Source organism: Panthera onca, chromosome X, assembly GCF_046562875.1.
Source record: "Panthera onca isolate mPanOnc1 chromosome X, mPanOnc1 haplotype 2, whole genome shotgun sequence".
Classification (NCBI taxonomy): Eukaryota; Metazoa; Chordata; class Mammalia; order Carnivora; family Felidae; genus Panthera; species Panthera onca.
The window spans coordinates 59,678,095-59,692,195 of NC_138357.1; the positions used below are offsets into that span (position 1 = coordinate 59,678,095).

Here is a 14,101-nt window from a genome sequence, read left to right on the forward strand (position 1 = left end):
GAGAGGGTGAAAAAAAATGCCAGTGTAGCATAATGATGCAGGGCAGAAAGAAGTGGTAGGAAACAAACCCTAAGAATGATTTGTGATTTTATTGTTAATGTGTTGGGAAGCATTTTGAGGATTTTAAGCTGGGAAATAATATGATCCTATTCAACTTTACAAAGAATATTTTGACTGCTATTAACAGAAAGTGTTCTTGTGCCTTGGTAGCTAAGTCAGTTAAGCATCCAACTTCGGCTCAGGTCATAATCTGGTGGTTCATGAGTTCAAGTCCCACATCGGGTTCTGTGCTAACAGTTCAGAGCCTGGAGCCTGCTTAGGATTCTGTGTCTCCCTCTCTCTCTCCCTGCCCCTCCTCCACCCACACTCTGTGTCTTCTGTCTCTCATAAATAAATAAATGTTGAAAAGTTAAAAAAAAAGAGAAAGTATTAAAAAAGGTAGTAGGGGCGCCTGGGTGGCGTAGTCGGTTAAGCGTCCGACTTCAGCCGGGTCACGATCTCGCGGTCCCTGAGTTCGAGCCCCGCGTCAGGCTCTGGGCTGATGGCTTGGAGCCTGTTTCCGATTCTGTGTCTCCCTCTCTCTCTGCCCCTCCCCCGTTCATGCTCTGTCTCTCTCTGTCCCAAAAATAAATAAATAAAAAAAAAAAAAAAAAAAAGGTAGTAGTAGGGGCGCCTGGGTGGCTCAGTCGTTTAAGTGTCCGACTTCGGCTCAGGTCACGATCTCGCGTTCCTAGAGTTCGAGCCCCGCGTCGGGCTCTGTGCTGGCTCAGAGCCTGGAGCCTGTTTCCGATTCTGTGTTTCCCTCTCTCTCTGACCCTCCCCCGTTCATGCTCTGTCTCTCTCTGTCTCAAAAATAAATAAACATTAAAAAAAAAGGTAGTAGTAGACAATAGCAAACCATATAAGATGATTTTGCAGTGGTTCAAGCTAGAAACAATAGTGACTTTGACTGTTGGAATAGTAATGGAAGATGTAAGGAGTGCTTAGATTTTGGACATATTTTGAAGGTAAAACCTACAGGATTCATGAGTGGCTTGGATATAGAGTGTGAAGGGAAAAGAAGACTGAGAAACTGGGTGAATTTAATTACCTCTGTTTGTACTCTGGTTTCATATTTGTCTCCTCTTTATCAGTTGGACTATACATTCTTTAAAGGTAGGGATCCTTCCCTTCTTTTTCTCTCAAATCACCTAAGTTCAAGATATGCAGTGTGTACTTAATGAATTTGTTTTCCTATCATAGGTAGTCTATCTCTGAATCCTCCATTTTCATCCTAATCATTCCTTCTTTGAAATTCAATAATTTCTCTTTATTACTGCTCTTGACACCCTGATCTAGGACTGAGTCATCTAGAAGCTGTATTACCACTACAACTGTCTAACTGATCTTTCTTTTTCCAGACTATCCCTAATCTGATTCAAGCTGCAAATTGATGACCAATTACTTGAAAAATTTGCTTTCAGTCATTCATTCAACAAAAACTTACTGATTTGTCTACTTTGTATCCAGGACTCTTCTAGAAGCCAGGGATATAAAAATAATCAAGGCAGACAAAAAAAAATCCTGCCATCATGGGGCTCATATTTTCAATAACTAAAAATAAAGAGCATGTTAGATAGTAAGTGCTATGAAGAGAAATAAAAGAGGAAAGGGAGTATAGGGAGATAGATCGAAGTGTTGAGAAGATCACAATTTGAAATAGCATTACAGTGTAATGTCTTTAAAATTTTAGATATTACTTTTAATGAAGTTACATGACGACAGAGATATGAATCAAATAAGGGAGTAAAGTCAGGCAAAGATCAAAAGGAACAATAGTGCAAGGGTTCTGATGTGGTCATGAGATTAATTTGTTTGAGAAACGGATAGGCCTGTGTGATTTGAAAGTGAGTTAATTGCAGGGTGGCAGGAGGTGAGGACAGAAAGATGGCAAAGGCCAGATAAATTAGGAGTTTCAGACTATGGTAAGAAATTTTCATTTTATAGAATATGTGAATGTAAGCTATTGGACATTCTGGAGCTGGGGATGATTTTATTTTCTTTTAAAAAATCATTGAAGCTGCTCTCTAGATTGTATAGGTTTGAGGTACCCTGCCTTAGGGTCTTTAGTGCCTTTTAATGAAATCAACATTCTCTGCCTATTTTCAAAGACTTATCCTATTTCCTATCCTATTTCCCCACAAGTCCTCATATATGCCCTTTATTTTCTAGGCTGGTTTTATCACGGGTGTCCTCATATATATATTTATGCCTTCCTAATTTTTGTCTATTCCTTCCCCTTTAAGACAGTGCTTTCAGTTCTCTTTTATCCATCATTCAGGAACTATCTCAAGTTTCAATTACAAAATAAAATGCTCCCCCAACTGTCATCACCTCACTGTTGTTTCCAGTCATCAAATGATGTATATCTTGTCCATAGTTGATAATTGAGCACCCAATAATGTACTTAATTTTAGTGTTGTGAATGTTTAATGTGTGCTAATCTTGTCTTCTGAATGATGTTATAAGTTCTATAATAGCATAGGTCCAGTAAATTGTACATCTCTTATGGCACCCAGCAAATTTGGGGGGTGTTAACTGTGTAACATATGGCTTGAATTGTTTTTTATTTTTCTTGCAATGGTGTAGCTGTGACCATGCAACTAACTTCTGGCAGAACAGGATTGATGTTAGGTGAACAGAAGTCATAATTTTAATTTGTTTTAGTTGCCAGAGTCAACTGGTCACATAAAACAGTACACTTGCTCTTATTGACAAATTCCAAAAGCTTGATAGATACCTTCTTGATTTTAGTAACACTGAATATATGCATGTCAATTGAACACTGACCACAAAAGACTATTTCTGTATGTCATCATTTGATTTTGGCATGCAACAATTCTGTTGAAAGCAAATCTCAAGTTGGAAGACCAGACAGCACCTGCTCAAATGGTGGCATATTAACTATTATAGTCACAGGGATGCTGGGTGTTCACAGCTATTCAGGAAGGGAAAGATACAGAAAGGCCTGGCCTTGGACACAGCTGATAGCAGGGAAGAGGCAGCCCCACTGCAGGCAGCTATCTTTCCTCCCCCCTCCCCACTCTTGGGTTCTGGGCTGAGGCCTGGGACTGTCCGAGCTGATCTCGGGCTCCCATTGGTCGCTGTCTTTTGTGACGTCACAATCATGATGAGAATTGATGATCGGACACGCTGATTTCATTGTCTGAGGAGGCTGTAAGACCCAGGAAAAATCTTGCTGAATCTGCCTGCCCCGGCACTGGCCTGATTGGGGATCCTGCGATCCTTCCAGTGACCGCACCACGCTGCGAGGTAAGTACCCAGTCTGGGTGGGTGTGAAGGGTGAAAGACGATGAGCAAGACACCGAGCTAATGCTTTGCCCAGTAGGGAGCTTATAGGTTCAGAGGCCTACAGAGTCTGCCAACAAATTTGCGGCGGCTTTTGGGGAGCCAACTGTCTCTAGTTTCCAAGCAAAGGCTGGCGGCAGCGTAAGGTTAAAAAAGAGCTGAGGATAGGGATATAGCAGGTATTGCCAGAGTGCAAAGGATCTTGCTCCTAGAGAGGGCAACGTTGGGGATGCGCTTCTGCCTTCGGAGTAGGAGGAAGTGGCACATTTGCCTCTGAAGAAAGGAGGCGGGGGCGGGGGATGAATTCTACCACTACCAGATTTCACTGGACAGCCGATTTCTCACAGTCCTACTCAAACTCACTGAGTGCTGCGCTTGCGCATTAAGAACATGTGGGGGAGGGGGGGGGAGTTCGTGGCGAGAAGAATAGACGTAGAGTTTGCGCAGGCGCCTTTTCGGTTTCGCTGGAGGAGGTGGCGCTGAGCTCTGTCTGGGCTGAATATAGAAAGAGCTGGGGAGTTGGCCCTGTGATATTTCAAGTGCTGATTGATGGAGAGGGGTGTGCCAGTTATTTTAAATCTGGCTTATTGGGCATACCCAGACCCCAAATGGGTCTGATGAATTTAAGAAAGCAGATTCTTAATCTACAGTTACCAGGTTTGTAATAATTGAAAGAAGTCGGAGAGGAATCTGTGGAGTAGAAATTACTGAGATGAGAAACCTTTGGAAGAAAAAAAAAACCCACTAATTATTCAAATGAATCCAACTTTTAATCTTCAGTGAACTCTGATTTGAGGTACCATTCAATGATTTTGAAATTTAAACTCTTTGGAGAGACTCAGAGTGAGACCCATTGTGGAGAGTCAGAGTAAGAAATTTAACTTTCTTGTCTTCTTTTTTCTTCTTTCTTTCTTGAAACGATTTCTTATAAAGCCTTGGTCTCCCTTTCAGGTTGGTGCTAAGATTTTCTTCCTTCTTTCTTCCTCTGTTTCTCTGCTAAAACCACCAAAGTCAGATCCTGTTTGAGAGACCCTTTCTAACTCTCCTTTTTTGGGAGGGGCAATATTACTCAGCAATTGTGAGGAAAAACCTGCCTGTTTGTTCTTGGTGGAAAAATTGTACAGTAGTGTTATTAACTCTCGACTATTTCATAGAGAAATCTGATTTTTCCCGCCTATTTTTTATAGTTAAGGGGTTGTCAAGTCCTGGGAAATTTTATTTTCAAAGGTCACTATTACAATTCTTCCTTTATCCTACAATATAAGCTATCTTCACCACCCATCCAGTCACTCCAGGAACCTCCTAGCCAGCTTTCACTTGTGCCCCAAATCCCTAATTTATTCTGCCAGACTAATGGTCAGTGAGCACTTCTTTTACCAAGTCATTTTCTTCACCAAAATATTCTTAGCTCTATTTTTTTTTTATTGTTTCAAGCCCAACTCCACTTGGATTGCAAAAACTTCATAATCTGGCTTTATTGTACCATAGGAGTCTTATTTTACTTGATTCTTCAGTATATAATTCTCCTTAATGTCCTTTGGACAATCTATCTCCAGAGCTTTGCTCCTTGCTCACCACCATTCCCTTCACCCAGGATGCCTTCTCTTCTGCCCATTCAGATCGTACCGAATTTGAAAACTCAACTCAATTTATACCTCTCCATAAGTGCCTTCCAAGTGAAACCCAACCATCATTAAGCTCACCTTTTCTAGAACTTCTACATCAGTTCTTATATTTGTCACTTTCTTATAGCCTGTATTATTGTCTTATTTGGGTGTGTGCATGTGTGTGTGTTGGACTAAAATTTTCAAGTGGATTTTACACCCCCTCAAGTGTTGGGACCATGCCATCTAATTCTTTATCTTCTGCCTACAGCACCTGGATGATTATTGGAAGTATCTATAACCATATATTGTCTTTGTATCCCAATTTCTTGGGTAACAAAGTAGTATTATTATAGAGAAAACTGTATATATGTGAAAATTTATTCATCATTGCTTAGGCAAGGGACCCTCCAGTGACTGAATAAACTTGAGTATGAGTCAGAGAAAAGGCAATATGGACATATCTATATAGTGGGTGGCCTCCAAATATATACTGTCTTCATAAAAGACCAAGGGGACATTAACCCAGAAGTGTTTCTATCTCTAACTTTCTCAGTTTGAAAAATACTAAGACATTTCCCATTTTCTGTATTTCTCTTTTATGACATTACATCATGTATGTTCTGTTAAAACCTACTACTTATTCACTGTGTTTTATTGCAATATATCATACAGTTGCTGATTTGCATTGACTGTCACTAATAGTTTTCATTTGTACCTCTGTTAAATCAGAGCTAATCATTGTGATGGCTATCATAATTGCTATCATATAACCTATCACTTGCCACTTTCCTACCCTTTCAGCTTCAAAGTGCATTGTTTTATGGAGCTGAGTTTATTTGATAGACATTGTTTAATATAGAGGCTTTCCACAGATTTCACTTTGGCTGCTGCTTCACTTTGAGGCACCATGCCAAACAATATCATATGTGGCTTAAGAACGTGGATAATAATCATTCTAGAAGTGGATAATAACCATTCTAGAAGGGTATTATAACCTATAAATTTAAAAATATTTGTCATATATCATTATGAATGAACTGTGAATGTTATTTACTATAAGGGAAAATCCTTTGTCCTTGACTTTTTCTCTTATTACCTATATTATGTAAATTCCCTCAAAGTGTTTTAGCTTGCAACCATTTCATAGTAATTAATAAGACTTACCTAGATATTCACATATAGACCAATAGACTAAACTATTCAAAGGTAGGACACTCTAGATAGAATGTAATGCTTAGGAATATGCTGCCAATTTTTATTATTATTATTTTTTAATGTTTATTCATTTTATTTTATTTTTAATTTTTTTTAAAGTTTATTTATTTTTGAGACAGAGAGAGACAGAGCATGAACGGGGGAGGGGCAGAGAGAGAGGGAGACACAGAATCGGAAGCAGGCTCCAGGCTCTGAGCCATCAGCCCAGAGCCTGACGCGGGGCTCGAAATCGTGGACCGCGAGATCGTGACCTGAGCTGAAGTCGGATGCTTAACCGACTGAACCACCCAGGTGCCCCCTTATTTTATTTTTAAATATAATTTGTCAAATTGGTTTCCATACAATACTCAATGCTCATTCCAAAAAGTACCTTCCTCAATGCCCATCATCCACTTTCCCTTCTCCCCCAACCCCCCATCAACCCTCAGTTTGTTCTCTGTATTTAAGAGTCTCTTATGGTTTGCCTCCCTCCGTCTGTAACTTTCTTCCCCTCCCCTCCCCCATATTCTTCTGTTAAGTTTCTCAAGATCCACATATGAGTGAAAATGTATGGTATCTGTCTTCCTCTGACTGACTTATTTTATTTAGCATAATACCCTCCAGTTCCATCCGCGTTGATGCAAATGGCAAGACTTTATTTCTTTTTCATTTCCAAGTAGTATTCCATTGTATATATAAACCACATCTTCTTTATCCATTCATCAATTGATTGACATTTAGGGTCTTTCCGTAGTAATTTGGATATTGTTGAAAGTGCTGCTATAAACATGGAGGTACATGTGCCCCTATACATCATATGCTGCCGATTTTAGAAAACATATAAAAAAATAGAAGTGTGGTATTTGTGTTTTAAGGTTTATTTTACAATTCCTATCTCAATGAAAGGATGGCATTGGACATTGTCATTTAAGTTTTAGTTTGAGCTGCAGGAGATTTTATAATGATGAGCCAATCTCCCCATTTTATAAATGAGGAAGCTGAAGTATAGAGAAGTGTAGTACCTTAGCAGCATTAATAAATGGTAATATTTATTAAACACTTAATACCAGGCACTGTGCTAACAACTTTATATATGTTGTCACATTTAAACCTCACGACATCCCTAAGAGATAGTTTCCAGTATTATTTCTCATTTTACAAGTGGGAAAACAGTGGCTTAAAGTGGTTGACTTCCTTGGGGCCACACAACTATAAAATGTCACAGAGTTCAAACATTGGTCTGTTTTGACTCTTTTTTAAAAAAAAAATGTTTATTTTTGAGAGAGAGACACAGAGTGCTGGCAGGGGAGAGGCAGAGAGAGGGAGCACCAGAATCCGAAGCAGGCTCCAGCCTCTGAGCTGTCAGCATAGAGCCCGTCATGGGGCTTGAACCCATAAACTGTGAGATCATGACCTGAACCGAAGTCAGATGCTCAACCAACTGAGCCACCCAGGAGCCCCTGTTTTGACTTTTAATCATGAAACTATACTTGACCAAAGTAATATGCAATGAATCTTTGGCAGAGCTTTAGCAAGAATCTGAATATCTGGAGTCCCAGCCTAATTGTGTGCATGTGTGTGTGTGATATCAAAATGTTTTCCATGAACAACATACTACTTGTATAAAGTCGCTGATTTCTAAGCCTGACCAAATGGTGTATACCTACATTTCTTTTTAGGTATTTTACTAAAACATACTTTCTTGGTCTCGATTGAAAAATATGGCATTAAATTTTGTATGAAATATATATTTAAAGATATTTAATTAGTTCTGCTTTTAAAATTGTATTGTACTTCCAGAAAGAATTATATATTGTGTATTGTTACCCCCAAACACAGTAAAAATACTTGAATTGTTGATTTTAATTTTATATTAGAGTCAGCTAAACATGAAATTAGTGCTGTCTCAGTATACTTGTATAGAGTACATTATATCTAGGTATAGTGGTTTGGAAGTAAGCAGTGAAAATTCTAGAGAGATATATTCTGCATAAGAAGGGAGCTGGAGAGGTTAGCATATTCAGAAGCTGTAACTAACACTATGAGACCTTTCTAGTATGTAAAATTTCAAGACAACAGACTGAAACCTGTCTGTGGAAGTGGAGTCATCCATATACCAACTAGTACCAAAATTTCCTGGATTAATTGGATATCTAGGTACATGGCAACTAAATAAATGAGATTATATTATATCAATTAAATGTTATACTTTACATTTGTCATCCATAAAGAAATCTGCAATAGAAGCTGTCCTACCTTCTTGGTCTCCTATTGTTTTATAACTAGAGTTATGTTCGAATTGGGTTGATCCTTAGAAGCTTTAAAATGGAGGAGGATGGAGATTTGGACAAAATGGGTAAAGGGGGGAGGGAGATACAGGCCTTCAGTTATGGAATGATTAAGTCAAAGGAATAAAAAACAGAACATAAAGAATGCAGTTAATAATATTGTAATCACTATGTAATGGGACAGATGGTAGCTACACTTTTGAACATAGCATAATGTGTAAACTTGTCATATCACTGAGTTGTACACGTAAAACTAATGTAATATTGTGTGTAGGTATACTCAAAAAATGTATTGTCAGAGTGACAAAAATTTGGGAAAACATTTTCTTAGCAGTTTTTCCCTTGGAGTTGGTGGCAGTTTATTTTAAGATTTTTAAATGCAAGTATGTCTCAGGTAGGCAATTTTCTCATGTACACAACAGTTTGTGCATGATGCTTGCCCAAGGTCATGCAAGAAGTAAGTGGCAGAGCCAGGGCTTTAAAGGAGATGCCATTGTAGATGCTGCACTCTTTACTAGGTTATGGACTAGAGAGCTAGAGTGAGGCCCATCTTTATTTATTGTTTTTAAAAATTGTTTGTATGTATGTATATATGTGTGTGTATGTAATTTCCCCCTAATTTCTCTTTCTGAGAAAGAGACTGTCTTTCAGAGTCTTTATGTCTATGACATTTTTCCTTTTTCTGTCAGTGGAGACAAATAATTTTAATTTTTTTATGTTTATTTTTGAGAGAAACAGAGCGTGAGTGGCAGAGGGGCATTGAGAGAGAGGGAGAGAAGGAGACACAGAACCTGAAATAGGCTCCAGGCTCTGAGCTGTCAGCACAGAGCCTGACATGGGACTCAAACTAGGTAACTTTGAGCTCATGACCTAGGCCAAAGTCGGATACTTAACTGACTGAGTCACCCAGGTGCCCCTAAACAATTTTAATAGAAAGGCCAAGGCTTAAGAGAAAGGGATCATTGTGTTGGCCTCCAATGGCTTCAGAGGCTGAGGGCATATAGACCCGTACACTATTCTTTCTTATTGTCAAGTACAAAGCAATGGCAAAAGCATGTCTTCTTTGGGTTTTGTTTTGTTACACTAATATACATTGTTTATATACATTATACACTAATATCTTTCTTTACATATTGTCTTACTTGGTTGACTTGGGCTATGTATTGTGTGTTTTATGGATGAAGTAGTTATGCCATTTAGGAAAGTAATGATCTGAGACCCATCCTCCAAATAGCTTTACCTTTCCATAGACCCATGAGGTGTGTTGAAATCTCCTCAATAGAACAACAATTGAAAGAGACCCAGGGCATTATGAAATATGGAAAAAAAATATATTCTACATTAGTGGGACTATTACATTATTCATAGAATACTCAGCCTTGACTTATCCCCGCTATCCTGAGACAGCATGGAGTTATTTTTGAATATGTATGTAAATTATTAAAATAATTAGTCAGACATTTTATTTAGAACCTGCAGGTTCACTTTTATCACCAATGGATGTTTGAAAGATGCTCAAGGTCAGTTTTGGGGCACCTGGGTGGCTCAGTCAGTTAAGCGACCGACTTCGGCTCAGGTCATGATTTCACAATTCATGGGTTTGAGCCCCGTGTTGGGCTCTGTGTTGGCAGCTCAGAACCTGGAGCCTGCTTCAGATTCTGCATCTCCCTCTCTCTCTGCCCCTCCCCTTCTCATGCTCTGTCTGTCTCTCTGTCTCTCCCTGTCTCTCTCTCTCAAAAATAAAAGGTGCTAAAGGTAAGTTTCAGTTTTTTCTTCTTTTCCCAACTGCTAGTGCTTAATGTAAAGAGACACTTTTAAAAACTCATTATTGATTGTGATGTTTAGCCAGTGTACTTTTCTGGTAGGGTTGAATGCATCCATATCTATTAAATTTTTGCTCCTCAAAGTGTGTTACGTGGAGTACAAGCATGAGCATCACCTGGGAACTTCTTAGAAATTGCAGAATCTGTGTCCTCAACCAAGACCTACTGAATCAGATTCTGCATTTTAATATCTCCAAGTAACTCATATGCACATTAAACTCTGAGAAGCACTGATATAAAGTGAAATATGACTTTCTGTGCAACTTAGACTTTTAAGAGCTGATAATCAGAAAAATCCCTTAATTTCTTTTATACAGTTTTCACATGTGTAAAGAAATATGTAATCAAAGTCTTACTTGTCTAATATACATCAGCTTTACTTCATTTTGGAGTCTATCTCATTGGGAGAATAGCTACTCTTGTGTGATGGGTAAAATTGTTTAGCCTGAGTGAATCCAATTATTTTGATGGTAGTAATGGCCTTACTGTTGAAATGATATTTTTCCTAATTGTCAACAGAGTGTTACAAAAGAGTATGAACGTATTGGGGTCACTGTCACTAATATCTTCAAAAGAAACTATACTTAGTTTTCCATTTGCTACTGTAACAAATCACCACAAACATAGAGGCTTACAATAACACATGCATTATGTTCTGGTGGTTTGAAGTCTGAAATAGGTATCATTGAGTTAAAATCAACGTGTCAACAGGGATTTTTTCCCCTAAAGGCTCTAGGAAATAATTTACTTTATTACCTTTTTTAGCTTCTAGAGGCTACCCTCTTTGGCTTGTGGCTGCATCCATCTTCAAAGCTAGCAATGGCCAATCAAATCTTTCTCATATCGCATCACTCTGGCACTCTTCTGTCTCCATCTTCCACATTTAAGGATCCTTGTGATTACATCTGGCCCACTCAGATAATCTAAAATAATCTCTTTATTTTAAGGTCAGCTGATTATAAATCTTAATTCTTTCTGTAACCTTAATTCACTTTTGTGTTGGAATTTAACATATTCGCAGGTTTCATGCATGAAGATGTAGATATCACTGGGTGTGTGTGAGGGGCACAGGAATTGATGGCCTTTTTGGCTGATAAGGAAAGTCAGCTTCTAATCTTGTAATGGGAATAAGCAATTAGTGTATGGTTTGAACTGTGTCTCCTACCCCCAAAAATTCATTGAAGTTCTACCCCCCGCCCTCCGTATCTCAGAATGTAAATTTATTTTGAAATAGGGTCATCACAGATATAATTAGTTAAATTAAGATGAGGTCATACTTGAGTAAAGTAGGCCCTTAACCAGATGTAACTGGTGTCTTTATAAAAGGGGAAGTCTGGATATTGGTATGCATAGAGAGAGAATGCCATATGAACATGAAGATGTCCATGTATAAACGAGGAGAGAACAGAGCCTTCCCTCACCACCCTCAGAGAGAAAAACTCTCCCAATACTTTGATTTCATACTTCTAGACTTCATAATTGTGAGATAATAAATTTCTGTTTATGCCATCCAATTACAGTAGACCTAGAAAAGTCAAGATTGTCCTTCAGTTGATATCTAAGTATCATCATCCTCAAAAGCATTTATTTAGTAATGTGCTAGATGTTGGATGAGGTGAATTAGACATTGAAGAACTTATGATATACATTAGACAATTTTCATAAAGCAAGCTCTGAAATAGATGACTTTATGACCCTCCGTTTATTCAACTGTGAAAAGAGGGCATAGTATTCATACTATCTAACAGCATTTCTAACTTAAAATCCATGATTTTATTTATTAATTAAATTTTAGGAAGTTATTACATCCATACATTAATAAAAAGTATTAAGTGCAGGCAAAGCCATCAAACTGTTAAACTTTTCTTTAGGATCAGTATCTTAATAACTACCACCTATGCTATTCATTGCCCACTTTCTTCAATTTTTTTTTCTGAACAAGTGCCCTCTTTTAATGCCCAGCTCCCAGCCCCCAGCAACCTCCCCTCTGTCAACCCTCAGTTTGTTCTCTATATTTAAGAGTCTTTTATGATTTGCCTTCATGTTTTTATCTTATTGTAGTTTTACTTTCCTTCCCCTGTGTTCATGTTTTGTTTCTTAAATTCCACATATGAGTGAAATCATATATTTGCCTTTCTCTGATTGACTTACTTCACTTAGCATAATACCTTTAGTTCCATCCACGTTGTTGCAAATGGCAAGATTTCATTTTTTTCTAATATTTAAAACAAAAGTTTAATATTTATTTATTTTTGAGAGACAGAGAGAGAGCCTGGGGGAGGGGCAGAGAGAGAGGGAAACACAGAATCCCAAGTAGGCTCCAGGCTCTGAGCTGTCAGCATAGAGCTTAATGTGGGGCTCAACTTCACGAACCACGATATCATGACCTGATCTGAAGTTGGACACTTAACCAACTGAGCCATCCAAGCACCCCAAATTTCATTCATTTTGATGGCTGAATAATATTCCTTGGTATATACCACCTCTTCTTTTTCCATTCATCAGTTGATAGACATTTGGGCACTTTACATAATTTGGCTATTGTTCATAGCACTGCTATAAACCTCGGGGTGTGTGTGCACCTTCAAATCAGCATTTTTGTATCCTTTGGATAAATACCTAGTAGTGCAATTGCTGAGTTGTAGGGTAATTCTATTTTTATCTTTTTAAGGAACCTCCATACTGTTGTCCAGAGTGGCTGCATGAGTTTCCATTCCCACCAACAGTGAAAAAGGGTTCCTCTTTCTCTACATTCTTGCCAACATCTGTTGTTTCCTGAGTTGTTAGTTTTAGCTATTCTGACAGGTGTAAGTTGGTATCTCATTGTGGTTTTGATTTGTATTTCCCTGCTAATGAATGATGTTGAGCCTTTTTTCATATGTCTGTTAGCCATCTGGATGTCTTATTTGGAAAAGTGTCTATTCATGTCCTCTGCCCATTTCTTCATTGGATTATTTGATTTTTTGGTGTTGAGTTTAGGTTTTTTTAAATAGATTTTTGGATACTACCCCTTTTATCCAATGTGTCATTTACAAATATCTTCTTCCATTCCATCAGTTACCTTTTAGTTTTGTGGATTGTTTCCTTCCCTGTGCAGAAGCTTTTTATTTTGATGAGGTCCCAGTAGTTATTTTCTGCTTTTGTTTCCCTTGCCTATGGAGCTGTCTAGTAAGAAATTGCTGCAGCTGAGGTCATAGAGGTTGTTGCCTGTTTTCTCCTCTAGGATTTTGATGGTTTCCTGTCTCACATTTAGGTCCTTCATTCTTTTTGAATTTATTTTTTTGTACTTTCCTTAAATTTTAAAGAGAAGTAATAAAGACATTGAGAAACACTTTTGTTCTTTTGACTCTTTTGACCCTTTTGAAATTGGTTTAAAACTTATGTTTAGGGGGCGCCTGGATGGCTCAGTTGGTTGAGCGTCTGACTTCGGCTCAGGTCATGATCTCACAGTTAGTGGGTTCCAGTCCTGCATCGGGCTCTGCTGACAGCTCAGAGCCTGGAGCCTGTTTCGGATTCTGTGTCTCCCTCTTTCTTCTCCTCCCCTATTCACGCTCTGTCTCTGTCTCAAAAATAAATAAACATTAAAAAGTTTTTAAAAAGACTTATGTTCAGGACACAGTATATTAATGATTCTATGCCTACAATAGATGCTTAAGAAATAAATTTCAATAAATGAGTAAATTGTCAAAATATATGACGTGACACATTCATATACTGGAAAAATTTGAGAACAGTGACATGAAGAGGAAATGGTTATTTTGATACAGTTTTCCCCTAATTTCTCATTATTGCAAAGTATATTGTAGTAATATGTGTTCTCATAATTCACAGATGAAGCTGT

At 38.1% G+C, this 14,101-nt stretch overlaps 1 protein-coding gene across 1 annotated transcript in view; it reads left to right on the top strand.

Moving 5' to 3' along the window:
* The first annotated feature begins 3,188 nt into the window (after positions 1-3,188).
* Positions 3,189-14,101, top strand: part of HDX (highly divergent homeobox) — a 173,457-nt gene continuing 162,544 nt past the window's right edge. The window contains exon 1 of the mRNA XM_081794323.1: positions 3,189-3,312. The gene's annotated coding sequence lies outside the window, so the exon portion shown is untranslated. The remainder of the gene's footprint in view (positions 3,313-14,101) is intronic.